Source organism: Bubalus kerabau, chromosome X (genome assembly GCF_029407905.1).
Source record: "Bubalus kerabau isolate K-KA32 ecotype Philippines breed swamp buffalo chromosome X, PCC_UOA_SB_1v2, whole genome shotgun sequence".
Lineage (NCBI taxonomy): Eukaryota > Metazoa > Chordata > Mammalia > Artiodactyla > Bovidae > Bubalus > Bubalus kerabau.
Genome location: NC_073647.1, coordinates 153,712,810 through 153,731,193, shown reverse-complemented (window position 1 = coordinate 153,731,193; position 18,384 = coordinate 153,712,810). Strand labels below are relative to the sequence as shown.

At 39.7% G+C, this 18,384-nt stretch overlaps 1 long non-coding RNA gene across 1 annotated transcript in view; it reads right to left on the bottom strand.

Moving 5' to 3' along the window:
* Window positions 1-16,985: 16,985 nt before the first annotated feature.
* Window positions 16,986-18,384, bottom strand: part of LOC129640441 (uncharacterized) — a 227,622-nt gene continuing 226,223 nt past the window's right edge. Inside the window, exon 5 of the long non-coding RNA XR_008708812.1 lies at window positions 16,986-17,896. This is a non-coding gene — a long non-coding RNA (uncharacterized LOC129640441). The remainder of the gene's footprint in view (window positions 17,897-18,384) is intronic.

The window sequence follows — 18,384 nt, the reverse complement described above, 5'->3', positions numbered from 1 at the left end:
GATATGAATTTGGGGGAGAAAAAGCATAGAAGTGAGGTGCTCTTCTCATCACATCATATCAGGAAGTATGTATTAGTTGCTCCTATAACAAATTACTATGAATTTATTTGCTTAAAACAACAGAAATGTATTATTTCACAATTCTGAAGGATGAAAGTCTGAAATAAGTTTTACAGGCCTGGTTCCTTCTGAAGGCTCTAAAGGCTCCCACCATTCCTTGGCTGGTGGCCATATCACTCCAATCTATGTTTACGTCACCACATTACCTTCCCTTCTTCCATAGGCAAATCTTTTTTGCCTCACTCTTACAGACTCTTGTGATTACACTGAGCCCACCTAGATAATCCAGAATAATCTCCCCATCTCAACTGAATCTGCAAAGTCCTTTTTGCCAAATAACATAGTCATAGGTTCCAGGGATCAGGACCTGGATATCACTAAGGGCCATAACTCAGCCAATGCTGATATTCATGTGATTTATCAGTTGGCCCTGTTAATCTTGATCCCTTGGTTAAGGCTGTGTTGGCCAAGATTCTCCACTGTAAAGTGATTCTTTAGATGGGATAGATTCCTTTTAATTACCAGAAATATGATTGTATTCACACCCAAAGTAAAGATGTTGACATTATGTAACCATGCAAAACTACTTACATTAAGTGCCATTCACTACCAGACCCAGTTCTAGACCTTGGAAATACAAAAATTAACAATGGTCCCTACCCTCAAGGAGATAATTGCCTAACTAGGACAACATTTCCAATTTCTTTAAAGAAAGCAAGTCTATAAACATAAACAAGCTTTTCGTTTAAACAATCTGGACACCGTTTTGGTGATGACCTTTAACTCTATAGAGAGTTTTGGGTGATGTGAAATGGAAATTAATTTTCTTATAGTTTCTGAAGTTCACTTGGACATTCTGTGACCATTTTCCACTTTGATATTCTCTCTTGAATTTTCTCAAAGATGAAGTATAATCTCATGGGCAAAACCAGTAAGAATACCATCAGGCTTCTCATCAGAAAGTCTGGCTTTTATTTTGTATCCAGACAGCTTTATGGGACAAACAAAGCTGAGATGCACCCCTAGACTCTAAGCACTCATGTAACTAAAGTGAATCTCTACACCTCACATTTCACCCTTTTTCTTTGGGCTGTGAAATAATACAGCATGTTCTTCTCTAAGGAAGATGCTAAGAACTAGGATCACCCATCGAGTTTTCTCTAGATGCCACTATAGCACTTCAAACTCAGACTGGTTCCATGGGAACTTTCACTCAACATAAAAACTCTGTTATTTTTACCGTTTGAAACGGACTCACCTCAAATTAACTCCAAGTCATGTCTGAAATATATATCCCATACTAGGTTCTTCAAGTCAAATACTCTCAAAATGGAACAACTGAGAAATACATAGGGCATTTATCATTCACATACCACAGAATTCAAGCTTCCCTTGGCCTTACCGCAATATATCAGAGGCAATATCTCACTCAAATTGTTTATTAGCTGCCTACCTTAGATAAAGTCACTTTTAAATTCTCTGTGCTTACAATTTTCTTCATGTATAAAAAGGATTTACATGGCATTAAGGCTTTCCATCTTTATCTCTGAGAGCTGTTGTGAGATTCAAATGAGATAACAAATATGAAGACATTTAAAAGGTATAGATTCCTAAACAATTTTAAGTTACTGTGTATATTGTTCATTCCTGAGGTGTGATAATGGTATTATAGACACATTTTTAAAGTCCTTATCTTTTAGAGCAGGGGTAGCCAGCTTTCTCTAAAAAGGCCAAACAGTAAATATTTTAGGCTTTGTGGACCATCAGGTCTCTGGGAAAGCAGTCAATAGAAAACAGGTAAAGGAATGGGGGAGGCTGTGTCACAACAAAATGTATTTGTAAAACAGGAAGTTGATCCACGGGCCAGAGTTTGCCAATCTTTGTTTCTGAGAAACTTTTGAAATTGTTATGGGTGAAAGGATATGGCAGCCAGGATTTCCAAATCATATGGCAAGTGGAGAAGTGAGTAGGGGCAAAAATGAAACAGGATTGGCCAAGTAGATGATTGTTGAAGAAAGGTGAGGGTAGGTGGGGATTCATGTTGTGAGTCTATTTTGTATATGTTTTAAATTCTCCACTATTTCAAATAGTATAAAAAATGTAATTTATTATTGACATGATAAACAATGCCAAACAATTAACTATACATGTATCTCTGAGACCTTGGCTGGATGGCATAGAGGGGAGCTTCCCAGAGGCTGGCAGCATCATTCTGGCCATTCATGCATTTTGTCTCTTTCCACCTTAATCTGGAGACCCAAAATTGAAGCAGCGTGGAGTGCACATGATTTGGGATGGGAATGATTTCAGAGTGGCTTTTGGACTGTCAGTCTAGGAAAATGGCTCTTAGATACAGTGGGGAAATGGACCGATTTCCTTTTTTCTTTTTAACTACCCTCTCCCTCTCTCTCTCTCTCACACACACATCCTTTCTTAGTCTTCTCCATGGCCACATTAGTGTATTTTAAATTCTGCTTGTGTCCTACAGAAGTCAAAAATGCGACATCAATTTTTAGTCCAAATTTCCTTTTAAGACAAGGTGTCCTAACCTAGGTTTTTTTTTTTTATCAAGACTATATCCCTATCTTCCTGTATGAGTTATATCAGCTCAAATGATTGTTTTCGACCCTTATGCTACAATTTTCGAAAGGACCTTCCTATACTTTAATGACAACTGAACACATTCCCCCTGCTTGAAAGCTACTATCAGCATTCACCTTTCTACTTCTCTTAGCGACTTTTCTCATCCTTTTCTTTTAAATTGCCAGATAATGAATAGTACAGGATCTATAGGAAGGGGCAAGGACAGAGGATACAATAATAGAAAGAACCAACACTGACTCCAGATGCTTTATAGGCGTTCCCTCATGGAGTTCTTACACCCACCCTATGATATAGCACTGTTAATATCCCTTTTACAGATGAGGAAACGAGGTGTAGGGAGGGGAAGCAACTGGCCTAAATTTACACAGTTAATAAATGTGTTCCGGTAACCGGGTGTTAACCACTAGACCACACGCCTCTCAGGGGACAAAGGGTAGCAGCAGAGAGACAGTCATACCTTGGAGTTCTCATGGGAGGTAAAAGAGACAAATAGGAAAGAGGGAAATGTGTGCTGAAACACAAGGAAGTAAAAACTAGGGATAATTAGGGAGCTGAACAACTAGTGGAAAAAACCACGGAGAGGCTAGCAGCTGTGCTTTCTATTTCTTCCTCGGCAATAGTGTCCTGTGTTTTTGTTTTTATGTTTTTTGGGTTTTTACCTCTAGGGAAACAAACAGGATGCTCAGTTCCTGTCTCATGTCTACAGTCACATTTCTTTAATATCAAAGTAATTTAAGATGTAGAATAGAGAAAAGAAACTCGCTGATTCCCAACGGTGACAGGACCTCAACTGTGCTTCCTCTTTTAATAAACAAGATGAAACATCCTCATGGAAACATGAAGCAAATTATGCACCACTTTGCTGAAAACAATGCTAGGCTTTGGGGTGACTCATAACAGTGAACATGCCCCCATTTCTGATCTCCTGGCAAAGAGGCTACTTGTGGGCTCAGAGCAAGGCTTGATACATCATTTTGTATTCCCCTCTCACATACCCGACTCTCCTAATAGTACCAATTCCACTTCTGCATTCCTTTGCCAACAGTGAGGACACCAACTTTGAAAATGAACAGTTTCAATTGTACTGCTGGGATGAGAAAGACCTCACTCGAGTCATTAAAAAACATCCACTTCTCTTCCTTCATGTGTAAAGTCTTTTTTTGATGATTATGACCGACAACAGTCTTGCTCTTTGGGTTTTCTACTATTGGAATCAACTCTCTAAGCACATTCTCTTTCTTCAATCAAAGGTCTGAAAGTATGGGAGACTGCCTTTGAGAAGAGATTGAGCAGACCTCCCCCACCACTACCAATCCCCTAGTTGTGAGGCTGACTTAAGGGGGACATCTCATTATGCCTACAGTAAAGACAGTCTGGTTGCCAAGCATCCAAAAAAATAAAAGAATAGACAGTTAATAACTCTGAGCAGTTTAGAACAAACAATGGTGTTTATGGGCTTCTGAAGCATTTTGTTTGAGATGCAGTGACTTCAAATGGTCAGGGGAGCAGAACTCAACCATTTTTTTAAAAACCTTCCATTAAAAAAAACTGTTGAGTTGTAAACAATCAGATCAGAAAAAGAGTGAGGAAAAGCTTTTGTTACTGTGCAATCCAGAAGCATCACAAACTGCGCTCTGGAAGAAAATTACTTTCTACACTTTCTCAAAAGGAGATTAAAAAAAAAAAGCAGAGCTAAAGTTTCCCTTAGACTTAGCTGCTGCTGGGCCTAACCTGGACCCATTCACTCCTTAAATTCTCACTCTAAGGTCTGGGTCCTTTCAAGAGTATCTGTATGTGGGAACATGTATAAACAGGGAATGGGAGTTCCAACTAGCATTTGCTGAGCATTCATTCACCATGTGCCAGGCACTATTCTAAATGCTCTCTTCTTTATGGAGTTTCAACCCTATTAGGTAGTTACTAGTATTATTCCCATTTTAAAGATGAGGAAAGCAAGGTTCAGAGAGATTTTATAATTCACCCAAGATTACATAACTAAAAGAGGAGAGTGAAAAAAGTTGGCTTAAAACTCAACATTAAAAAATCTAAGATGATGGCATCTGGTCCCATCACTTCATGGCAAATAGAAGGGGAAAATGTGAAAGCAGTGACAGATTTTATTTTCTTGGGCTCCAAAATCACTGCAGACAGTGACTTCAGCCTTGAAATTAAAAGACACTTGCTCCTTGGAAGGAAAGCTATGACAAAGCTAGACAGAGTATTAAAAAGCAGAGACATCACTTTGCCCACAAAGGTGTGTAGAGTCAAAGCTATGGTTTTTCCAGTAATCATGTATGGATGTGAGAGTGGGACCATAAAGAAGGCTGAGTGCCAAAGAATTGATGCTTTTGAATTATGGTGCTGGAGAAGACTCTTGAGAGTCCCTTGGACTGCAAGGAGATCACACCAGTCAATCCTAAAGGAAATCAACCATGAATATTCATTGGAAGGACTGACGCTGAAGCTGAAGCTCTAATACTTTGGCCATCTGATGCGAAGAGCTGACTCATTGGAAAAGACCCTGGTGCAGGTAAAGATTGACGGCAAAAGGAGAAGGGGGAGGCAGAGGATGAGTTAGTTAGAGAGCATCACCGACTCAATGGACATGAATTTAAGCAAACTCTGGGAGACAGTGGGGGACAGAGAAGCTTGGCGTTGTGCTACAGTTCATGGGGTTGCAAAGAGTTGGACACGACTCAGCAACTGAACAACAATAACATAACTAAAGCTGGATTTCAAATTCAGGCAATCCATGTTCTTAATACCATGGGATTTCTCCTTCCATAGGATTTCTGATTAAGAATTCTTGCTATCTGGAATCAAATACATTCTAGATTTCAACCAGAATCTCCTCACCTTCCTAGCTGAGAAAATTAAAACCAGCAATAGTTAAGAGGCTGTGACAGTCAACTAATGTTGAGTGGGGGTCAGAAACTAGGTCTTCTGGGAGCTTACTAACTTCTCTTCTTCCACCTCCCATTCACAGTGCTCTTTTAGGAGATACTTCATCAAAGGAACCATGGCATCCATCCACAGAGATGCATTTCTCTGATCTTCCCTGTTCAACTACCAGGAATACAGTTAGTGAGAAATTCCAGTTGATAAGTATCTTCAAGATCCAACTTAACTTTTGATCTGAAGCCATGCTCTTCTCAGCAGCCCTCAGCCAAAGACCCAGCATGGTGGGAACACTAAAACCTGTCATTTCTGCCCAGTGAAGGACTCTTCTAATGGGCAATCTTTGCCCCAGAACTCCCCACTGGGTTGGTGGAGACTTTGTGGGAGCTGCATCATGGTCTGAGGCTCTCACAGGTCATTCCCTCTTTTTCCGCTTGTATCTTTCACAAGTATTACCTCCACAGCACATCTCTTCCTCACCTAATGCTGTTTCATTGTCATCTTCTGGGGAGGACCCACAAGGAACAGGAACCGAGTCAACTTCTTTGATACTTCCAACATTGTAAGTGGAAGAAAACAATCAAATTTAGGAGTCAATGTTCTGAACGCTGCCTTTGCTCCTCTCTCTCGTCTTACTTACATGTAAGATCTCTCAATACTAAGTTACAACACTGTGCTTTCAACAGTCTCTTCCATGGTGATTCTTAACGTAACATTCTCCTCTTAAGAAATTCTTAAAACAATTAAGAATGTAATGAATTTAACCACAGAGAAGTTCTTGTTCTTCTCTAGGTAGGCTCTTTTGCTGCCCTATAATTTTTCAAACATGCTGCTTGAAATGCTCTGAATCCCCTTCATTCTCTCCTCTAGAATATCAGTCCTATAAAACCTGCCTGGAGTCCCCCAGGCAGAACTGTCCCAGAGCATCATCACCACTCCCATGCATCATCACTATTGACATCTATACTACTCATTGCCAGAACTACATCTGAATACTCTATTTGATCCTTACAACCACATAATGAGGTAGGTAATATTTTTGTACCCATTTTACAGATGAGGAGTCAGAGGCACAGAGAGGTTAAAGTCACATATCTGGAAAGGAATAGGGCTAGGATTCAAGCTCCAGATTTTAGAGGACTATTCCATGAAATACCCACTCCAGTGTTCTTGCCTGGAGAATCCCAAAGACCAGGGAGCCTGGTGGGCTGCTGTCTATGGGGTCGCATAGAGTCGGACACAACTGAAGCAACTTAGCAGTAGCAGCAGTAGTCCATGAAATAGCAGGTCCTATTCTTGTTTTTTCCTAGGCATCTCCTCTTAAGAAGTAAATGACTTGAAAATAAGTCTGAGCAATACTTTAGAGGCCTGGCAGGAGAAAGAGTGAGAGGGAAAGACTCTCTGTTTCTGCCACTGATAAAGTTAATTCTGCAAATTTCCCAGGGCCCTCTTAACTTTTACTCCCTTTATTTTTCTCTCTCCTCAGTCTTCTCCTTTCTACTCCTTGATTCTTTGAAATGTAAAGTGGAAAACAGAAATTACTGTTATAAGGGTCTGCAGATTGGAGAGTGGAGGACACACCTATGCCACTTTTTCTCTGTTTAAAGCTTTGGTATAGGCACATTGTGATTTCTTCTTAGTTCTTACTGCTGGGTGCCCATGTTTGCATTTCACTGTCATGAGGGGGAAAGAGCATGGGTCTGAGCTACAATGAATTACTGCTATGTATGAGATATGTGAACTTGGGCACGATTGAAACCCTCCACGTAGTTCTATTTTACCATTTATAGAACAGGAATAATAATTTCTAACCCACAAGGTAGTTGTGAGAATTAAATGACACACAGCAATGCTCAATAAACACTAGTTCCCTTTCTCAAGGTTACTGACAAATTTTGTGCTTGAAATTCACAGTCAGCTCCACTATAGTCTCTTGAATCATATTGTATACAATTAACTAATTCCTATATTTTATGGGAAGACTTGATTTTTTATCTATAAACACACTGCCTTTATGTGATTATATAATATAAAGTATGTGTTGTGTGTTAATTGCTGTCATGTCCGACTCTTTGTGACTCCATGGACTGTAGCCTGCTAGAGTCATCTGCCCAAGGAATTCTCCAGGTAAGAATACTGGAGTGGGTTGCCATTCCCTTCTCCAGGAAACATAAATTATATATACGATAAAATATATCATAATCACTATTGTTACTTTTGAATACACAAATCAAATGATTTGATAAGGAAGCTTATATGTACATTTGACTGTGAGAAGTAAAGCTTATTGGTGAGTATGAGAATTTTTTTTCAAATTTTTGATATGATGAGAAGGGGTGTTAGAGTACTAATAAGGCATGGAATGGCAAAAGAATTATTGATTGAATGTAACTCCTGGGTAATCTATGACTATGAGGGACTAAAATATTAGGAAAAAATGGGTTTTTAAACTGCTGTAACATTTATTCACACATCTATTCACTCATCCATGTACTAATTCATCTACTCATCCATTTATTTTTCATCTATCCTCCATCCATGCATCCATCTTTCTATCCATCCATTACTTTATTATCCAGCCATTCATTCACCCATGCATCCATCCTTCTATTCACCCATCCATTCCACTAATCCTTGAACTCTAGGGAGTAACACTGCAGTACATATAAACACATATAAGAAATGGTCCTTGCCATATAAGAGATTTCCATTTAATAGGAGAAAAAAGAAAAGAGAAAATATGAGAAAGGCTCCTGAGAGTTGTATGTCTACAGATTTGCAAAGCATGAGAACTCATATCTGACAGAAGAGAAAGACAAACTTCTTCAATGAAAGAGACAGAATTTATTAATACTTTGGATTTTGTAGATTCTTAAAGAATTGGCAGGATACCATAAACAGAAGATAGTGCATTTTCGGGAAAGAGGTTGGTAGAGAGCGCAAATCAAAACTCTGGGAATGATGAATATTCTGTTTTAGTCAGATGATAGTGATAGAAGTATACTAAACACTAAAAAGTATGTTGGTGGTGGAGGGGAAAAGAATCATGAAAGAACACATGAAAGGTCTGCAATAATGGTCTGGGAAACTTGGTGTTTTCTTGGTAGGCATGAGAAGACACTGAGATTTTTAAGTAGTAGGCTGATACTAAGTTGCATGTGCCAAATATTTTTAATCAAGTTCAACTTTCAATTAGCTATCTAATAGACAAAATATCTAAACCCAAGGTTTCAAAACTTTCTCAGTTTACAACAATCTGTGTCTATACAATTTTTTCATGGGCTCCCTGGGCCATAAGTCCCTTGGACTGCAAGGAGATCCAACCAGTCCATTCTGAAGGAGATCAGCCCTGGGATTTCTTTGGAGGGAATGATGCTGAAGCTGAAACTCCAGTACTTTGGCCACTTCATGCGAAGAGTTGACTCATTGGAAAAGACTCTGATGCTGGGAGGGATTGGGGGCAGGAGGAGAAGGGGACGACAGAGGATGAGATGGCTGGATGGCATCACCGACTCGATGGACGTGAGTCTGGGTGAACTCCTGGAGTTGGTGATGGACAGGGAGGCCTGGCGTGCTGCAATTCATGGGGTCGCAAAGAGTTGGACACGACTGAGCGACTGAACTGAACTGAACTGAACTGGGCCATAAGAAACACCTAACAACTCTGTTCATTAAGTAGTTAAGTTCAAATGGCTTCCTGAATATTTGTATCTTAACAACTTAGTAGTCATCTGAAAAAAAAACAATGCATGGAAATAAAATATAAATATATATTATTTATCATAGAATTTCATTCTTAAATAATCACAATTACTTCCCAAGGGATGGGTGTACCTGCTGGGCACTGTATAGTTTCTCAAACCTTGGAGTCAGATTGGCCACCACCACCCTCATGCTCTGTTCTACACTGATTTTCACTTAGTATTTGTTTTCTACCACAGCAGCTGCTGAACAGCCAGTTTCACAAAGACATCATGCTATCAAAAGTACTGTCACTAGATCTAATGTTGAAACTGTGAACTACATCAAGAAATTAGTTTGCACAGTGTCCAAAAGACATTGCATAGCCCTATGTTTCTCTAAAAAAATTAAAATATCCTGCAGAGTCCACTCCTGGGTATATCCAAAGGAAAGGAAACCAGTGTCTTAAAGAGACAGATGTGCCCCCGTGGTCACTGCAGCATTATTCACAATAGTCAAGCCATGGAAACAATCTTCATGTCCTCTGATGGATGAATAGATAAAGAAAATGTTGCATATATACACAACATAAACATGTATAATGAAATATTATTTAGCCATAGAACATGGAAATCCTACTATTTGTGACAACATGAATGAGCCTGGGTGGTTCTACAGTAAGTGAAATTAGCCAGACAGAGAGAGATAAATACTGTATAGAATCACTTACAGGTGGAATCTGGAAAAAATAAAAACCAAAAAACTGATTTCATAGAAACAGAGAGTACAGAGTATAGAATGGTGGTCATGAGGGGCTGAGCAGAGGGGGAAATAGAGAGAAACAGGTCAAACGATACAAACTTCCAGTTCTGAGATGAATACATTCTAAGGATCTAATGTACACCATGGTGACTAAAGTTAATAAGATGGTACTGTATATTTAAAAGTTGTGGAGAGTAGATATTAAACATTCTCACCACACACACACATATGTAAACACATTAAAAAGTTAATTATGGGAGATGATAGATGTGTCAGTTATCATGATCTTGGCGATTGTTCCACAATGAATATGTGTATCAAATCATCACATTGTATACTTTAATCATATACAATTTTATTTGTCAATTATCCCTCGTTAAAATATTCTGCCTCACCCTTGAGAATTTACTAGAGTGCCCAAGGGGTATGTCAGTGTACGAGTTGAGAATTTAGTGTTCAACCATTTCCATTTGCCAGGTGGTACTGCCCTAGGCACCTTATACATATTGTTTCATTTAATACTCACAATGGGGTAATTACTATTATTACCTCCATTTTTCAGATGATGAAACTGAGGTCACAGGTCTGGAAAGTGATGGAACTGACCTTAAATCCTATGCACCACCTCTGTTAATACGTATCAAAAGACTGTACTTAAATGCTTTGGTCCATGTTTCCCTACTTGACTAACAGTATAAGAGGAGGAACCATATCCTACATATCTGTATATTCCTAGTGGCCAGAGTATCCTACTCAATGCTATTCTCAGGATGTAATGCCTTTGTTGATCTTATGTGACCTGTTTAATTTCCCAGAAGCAGACCCTAAGACATGAATTTTAGTGCAAATAATTCATTTGTGAGGTAATTCAGAAAAGTCTGGCACGTGAGTAGGGAAATGTGCCAGGAAAGGGAAGGAATGAATAAAAAGTATGTTACCAGCCAACTTTCCACAGTGGGCAACTGGAACTCAATCACACTAAGGAACCACATAGAATACATGGCTCAGAACTATCCTACTAGAGGGGCAAGGAAGCTGGGGTATTCACACACCTGTTCCCATCTGACGCTGGTTAAGGACAGCTCTTGGGAGAGGGGTATTGATTTCCTGGCATTTTTGGCCTGCAATGTACATAGACAGAGAGGGCTTCAGTGGCCAGAGAGAATCCTCAGAAAAAGAGACACGATTTTTGCAGCTAGAAATCAGATCTGCTCACTAAAATGGTAAGGCCCAACTAGATATGGGTGAGGTATATCTGCTTCACCAGTAGAATCTTCTAGGAAGCATTTATAAAGTGATTTGTGGGAGGGCTGTGCTTTTCTATGAGGGTGAATCAGAATATCTGGTAGACATGTATAGTCTGTAAAACCATACTTAATATAATTTTACATTTAGAAAATAAAAATATTTTTTGTTTTTATCTCTTTGGTGAATATATTAGAGAAGACAGTATTTTTCAAGACAGTTCAGCATAAAAGTACAGCATTGGGACAGATGAGCCTCAGAAGCATCTTAGGCAAAGTAGTACCTAAGAAGGAAAGCATTTGCTACCATGGGCTTTCCGTTTCGTTTTTTTAAACAAAGGAAGCAATGTGCAGATTTCTCAACTGGAAAGGAAAGCTGAAGTTTAAATTCCCATTTCATCTACATCTTTAGGGCCAAGTTGAGAGCTTATCTTAGCAAGAAAAAAGTGACCTTTGGGAATATGTACAAGTACTTAGCACAAAGACTCAGTTTCTAAATGCATTCTCAGTAAAATTAAATGGGTTTACCATGTTCCAATTCAATTTAGCTATGCCCCATGAAACTGAGAAGTTTCTTACACACTGCATTTTAGAAACCATTTTAAAAATGTCAAATAGTCATTTCTAAGGGGGAAAAACAAGATAGCTACAAAGCAAGTCACCAAAATCAGCTATTCATCATTAATTTCCCTTTTCTAATGGAAATGACTGACTTACACCTTTGCTGAATTTCATTTTGGGCTACAATATTTTTAATGTTAATCTGAGAGTTCATCTTTTAGTTTAGGCTTTAACTGTGGTTCAGATATGTCTGGTGAATTTATATTTATAAACGGATTACATCCTTAGTTGAAGGAAAAGGAAGTTAGAGTCAGAAATGATCTTTTGAATATAGGTCCCTAGCCTGGCCCTTTGTACTCATGTCTGAACTCTCTGAGGAGGTGGGATAACAAGGAAACTTAGGAGCTCATCTATATGAGAAATTCTGAATGTGCAGATCTAAGCCACATTGTACTGCAGCCCTACTGAGGACTGTGAATGAAGGCTACAGGGGACAGTGTCACTTGGGCGACTTGAGGGTTCCTAGTTCTGGGGCACCTGGGACATCAGCACTCTCCTAGAGGGGCTGGTGTAGCAGTGAGCAGTGCCAGAAACAGATATTCTTGAGGTGTAAAGGGGAAGAAGATGACACGGCCTCTCATGAGCCATCAGAAAGAGATTTTGGAAAACCAGTGACATTTGGACTTTTCTTTTTAATGTGACCAGTTTAACACTCACAGGCTGGAGAAACTTGGGTTGACATTGAATGAAGACAGGGCCACATTAACATGCATCAATGTGTCATATGCCTTTGCGGATAATAAGTATAGAAATCTATGAATGGCTTTTAATTATGTGGCTGGAAAAGAGAAAAATCCAGATCAAATAAATAACTAGTTGTGCAGTGTAGTAGAATTGTAGACTTCTAACTGAGACATTATGTAGTTTTTTGACTTTAGGCAAATTTTGCATGGATGATTAAATGATTGGCCCTATTTCTTCATCCAACACTAAATCCATACCCTTGGCAGGGTCTCGTTGTGGACAGAGAGTTATTTCCCTGCCCTTTGAGTTTGAGCTTGGCCGTGTAACTTACTTTAGGCAATGCCATTTGGGTAGAAACAAGTGTTTCATTTCCAAATCCAGACATTCAAATGCCTTGTGCACATCCACTTGCTCTCTCGTGCTTTCACCACTCAGCTCAGTTCAGTCACTCAGTCGTGTCCGACTCTTTGCAACCCCATGGACTGCAGCACACACGGCTTCCCTGTCCATCACCGACTCCTAGAGCTTCCTCAAACTCATGTCTACTGTGTCAGTGATGTCATCCAACCACCTCACCCACTGTCATCCCCTTCTCCTCCTGCCCTCAATCTTTCCCAGCATCAGGGTCTTTTCAAATGAGTCAGTTCTTCACATCAGGTGGCCAAAGTACTGGAGTTTCAGCTTCTTCCCTGGTAAGATGTCTCTGTACTCACTTTTTTTTATAACAGCTTCTCAACTATACCATGCAATTTCTTCACATAGCAAAACAACACTATTTAACTTCTTTCAATACAGGAAGTTAACTTTATGCTTTGGTTTCTTCCTTTTCTTTGCTGCATTAGAAGTATATACAAAAACCTACTGCACCAGCACTTGCATTACAGGTAGAATCATACACAGATCTGAGCTTGCCAGGCTAACAAAGGCTAAAGATTTGGGTCATCAGTTCTATCAAGAAAGAAAAGGGGAAGAGATGGAGAAAGAGGGTGTGTGTGTGTGTGTGTGTATAGATAAATAGGTGGAGGGCTGAACCCTGGAAGGAACAGGGATGGGACAAGATATTGGGTGTGGTAGGCTGAAAAATACCACCACCCCAAAATATGTCAGGTCCTAATCTCTGGATCCTTGTAAATATTACCTTATAGGATAGTAAGATCTTTGCAGATGTGATTAAATTAAGAATCTGGAGCTGAATAGAATATTCAGGATTATCAGGGCGGGCACTAAATGCAATCATATGTAGAGGGAGGTAGAGGGAGATTTGATAGATGAAAGAAGAAAAAGCAATGTGACCACAAAAGCAGTGACAGGAATGATACAGCCACAAACCAAGGAAGCCAGCAGTCTCCAGAAGCTCCAAGAGGTGAGGAATGGACCATCCCTAGAGTCTTGTTCTGCTGACACCTTGATTTCAGCCCAGTGATATTGTCAAGATCCTTAGCTCAATCACATCTGCAATCTGTCTCCATACAAGTTAACACTGCTCTCTTCTTCTCTACCTCCACCCCTGCTGCTGAAGCAGATGCCAAACTAGGGAATGAAATAATGGCTTCCCCTCATTGTAGGGGAATCTCTAAGAATTATTTTATTTTTCCCAATGCTTCACATGGCTTCTAATGTGGAAAAGAAAAAAACCATTTTTTATATATATATATGAGAGAGTATATGTATTATATATATTACAGTTATTTATGAAGTCATATTTTTTAAAATAAGTATAAGAATATAGGCATATATATTCATCATGCAGTGGAACTTTCAATGCAAAGATACATGAATATTTTTCCTTTCCTGAAGAACCATTATCCATGTCCTAGCCTAGGGACCCTCAGGGGATCTGGTGTAATCTGACACTTTTTCCCATTGTCCCAGTGGCTCTGAACATTGCCCAGAACCCCTTTCAGTTCTTCATGGTTTGTTCAAGGAAGATTATAGAGTTCAGGCTGATCTTCTTATCTCCCTAATTGTTGGTGAGCACAAAGAGTCCTCAGGCTGTCTCCAAATCTAGCAGTTTGCTTAATAATCACTCCTCCCTGGCTTCTAAGAAAGCAGGAGATCAGTCTCAGACATTACCAGTTACTGTGTTGTGAATTTATTGTCTCAGCCCCTTTTAAGCACTCAATCAAACCTTGGATACAAAGAAGACTTGTCAAGAGTTATAGAAAAAGCTCTATAAGGTGTAAGTTGTCAATAAAACTCTATTAAATTCATTTTCTTATTCTTCTCCTGCTTGTTTTTAAAATCCTCTACTGACTTTCAGAATTCACAGTGTCACTCAGCTAGGGCTGTTTCTAGTTGTTGGCAGGGAGTTCTCAATGAAATAGCAATTGTTTGGTGGGTTTTTTTCTTTTTGGCAAATTTAACAAGTATATCACGCAAAAGGGAAAGCCTTCCCTCGACCCCAGCTTTTCTGGGGAGGGGTGTGTGTGTGTGTGTGTGTGTTTTGGCCAAATTCATTTCTCCTGTTCATTCCCTTTTGGTTGTGCACCTGCAATTTGATCACACACTACAACAACTCAATTTTGCTTAATCTGATTATACTTGACTGGAATGAAAAGCAGTGTTTATATGATATATTGGAGGATTTGTAATGGGAAAGTGTTTAAAATTTTAACAGACTGTAATAGCTTAAATGCAGGGTTTCTTTGCCTTACCTCCATTGATATTTTGTGTTGAATAATTCTTTGTTATGGGGAAAAGTCCTTTGCATTCACAAGATGTTTAGCTGCACCCCTGGCTTCTACTCACTAGATGCCAGGAGACAAAAAAATGTGCCCAGACATTGCCAAATGTTTCCAAGAAGGGGGACTGATAACCTCTACTTTAAACTGTAAATCTATTTTGAGAAGATGACTGGAGCAGTCTGAGAGAGACTGTGTTGAAAAATGTATTAGAAAGTGTGGTAGCTAGCCTCTAACATGGCTCCCCATGATCCTGCTTTCTGGTATTCCTACCCTTACAGAGTCCTCTCCCATACTTAACAGGTCTGACTGGGTAACCAATAGGATACTGTGGGACTGAGACAAAATGATTTTTTAAATTAGGTCATAAGAGACATTGCTCTGAGATTTCTTGTTTTGGGGAAACTAGTTGCCATGTCATGAGGACACTCAGTAGTCCTATGGTGAGGTCCACATGGCAAGAGCATTATGAGTAAGCTGTAAGTGGAAGTGGATCCTCCAGCCCCTGTGAAGCCATTCCTGGAAGTTCATTCCTGGATGACATCTTGACTGCAACCTCATGAGAGACCCTGAGCCAGAATCACCCAGCAAACCACTCCTGAATCCCTAATGTACTGAAACAGCTTCTTGTTTATTGTTATTTTAATCTTCTAAGTTTTAGGACGATTTGTTACACAGACTCAATGGACATGGGTTTGGGTGGACTCCGGGAGTTGGTGACGGACAGGGAGGCTTGGCGTGCTGCGGTTCATGGGGTCTCAAAGAGTCGGACATGACTGAGCGACTGAACTGAACTGAACTGAATAAAAATTAATAGAATTTAGAACTGGAGAAGGCAATGGCAACCCACTCCAGAACTCTTGCCTGGAAAATCCCATGGGTGGAGGAGCCTGGTGGGCTGCAATCCATGGGGTTGCAAAGAGTCGGACACAACTGAGTGACTTCACTTTCACTTTTCACTTTCATGCATTGGAGAAGGAAGTGGCAACCCACTCCAGTGTTCTCGCCTGGAGAATCTCAGGGACGGGGGAGCCTGGTGGGCTGCCGTCTATGGGGTCGCACAGAGTCGGACAGGACTGAAGTGACTTAGCAGCAGCAGAATTTAGAACAAATACTACTTTTAAGCAAAGAAAACATTTCTATGTCCAAGAGTTTGCTTTTGTTTGTTTTATAAGAGAGGCTTTCTTTCATCTAGTTAAACAAAGATTTAAAGAATAGGTACTATTAATCACATAACTAACAGAATAAGGACAAAAGCAGATCAAAAGAATAAAGCTAAAGTTCTGGTGAGGAAGAAACAGAACATACACTTTACCTGGCTAAATTCAGGGAGATACTTAGTTCCTGAAGTAATGGGACTAAGCAAATGAATAATTTAATGAATAAAAATATGTCTTTGTAAACACTGGCTTTTAATTTATTAATAAATAGGGTTCCACTTACAATGCTGTTGGGCTTCCCTGGTGGCTTAGCGGTAAAGAATCCTCCTGCAAAGCAGGAGCTGCAGATGTGAGTTTGATCCCTGGCTGGGGAAGATCCCCTGGAGAAGGACATGGCAACCCACTCCAGTATTCTTGCCTGGGAAATCCCATAGACAGAGGAGGCTGTTGGGCTACAGTCCATAGGCTCGCAAAGAGTTGGACATGAGTGAGGCAACTTAGCATGCACATAGAATGTTGTTATAGGTCATGACAATACTAATATTTGTTTAAAAAATTAAAATAACTATAGTTTATTTTGTGAGATTATGCTCTCAGGGTTGTGTATCAGTTAGTTATTACAATACTAATGCTGCATAGCAACCTCCCTCAAAAACCCAGTGATGTATAGTAACAAATACTTCTTACTCATGTGTCCTGAAGTCAGTAAGCGTCTGGCTGGGCTTGACTCTAGCTCTCGGTTCAGTTCATTTCAGCTCCACAGATCTCTCATCCTCATTAGATCAGCAGCTTACTCAAGGTATGTCCTTCTCATGGTGAAGACAGAAGTGCAAGAGTGTAGAGCACAAACACCTGATATCTTTTAAGGCCTACACTATGGCTGTCACTTCTGCCCACAGCCCACTGACCGAAGCAAATCACATGGCCAAGTTTAACATCAATGTGGAAGGGAAATACACTTTTTCCATGGAGTTTTGGGGACATGGAGTGGGAAAGAATGAATATATGGTGAATAACAGTCTAATCTACAGGCTGTTCTCTTCTTTTTGTCTGTTTCTGTGCATTTATCATTCTTATACTGTTGTGGATACATAGAAATTTATGTTTCACAATTTGCGAGCATGACTTGTGCTTCACAATTTACAAAGCTGATTATACATTACAAAGCTTCACTCTCTATTGTTTTTCTGACAGGTACAATATTTTTTCCTTTGGTTCATCAGGCTATTATATTAAAACATCATGGGGGAAGGTGAGGCTTATCCCATGGATGGGATGTCAACTTGGAATGCATTCAATAGTAAATAACATGAAACTCAACTTATGGTTGCTGAAACAAATAGGAGTTCATCTTTCTCATGTGACAAGCAGTTCAAGGCAGGCAATGTGAGGCAGATGGTATCGCCAAAGTCCCAGCTCTTATCCTTCTCCACTCCATGACTGTTAGTCTCTTCATGGTTGTAAGATGGCTGGTGCAGCTCCATATGTCAAGTCTACATTCCTGGCAGGAAGAAAGGATAGAGGACCATGGCAGCTGATGGTCTCCTCTTATGTTCAGAAAGCAAAACTTTCCCAGAACCACCCTAAGTAGATGTCCACTTATATCTTATTAGAAAAGATGATTTCAAGCTCTATAGCCTTGATAACAAAAGAAGGCAAGGGTGAAAGCTACTGGAAAGGGGTGTTGAGACAATCTATGTTATATACCACAGAGGGACACAGGTGATCCCTATACCCAACCCTCCCCATCTCTAAGTAATCCTTACCTTCAGGAATCTATTTGTAGTAAGTACAAAATACTCATCCCCTGGGTACTCCTAACTAAACAATAACCTTGTCCCTGAGCCTCTGTTACACTTAGGAACTTGCCTGTCTGAGCTTTTCTTTAGGCCACATAGAAATTAGTCCTGAGTTTTCTGTATTGATTTAGAAGTTTTGTATTCTTAAGCAATGTTATAACTTTTGATGATATGAAAAGCACCAGGCAAA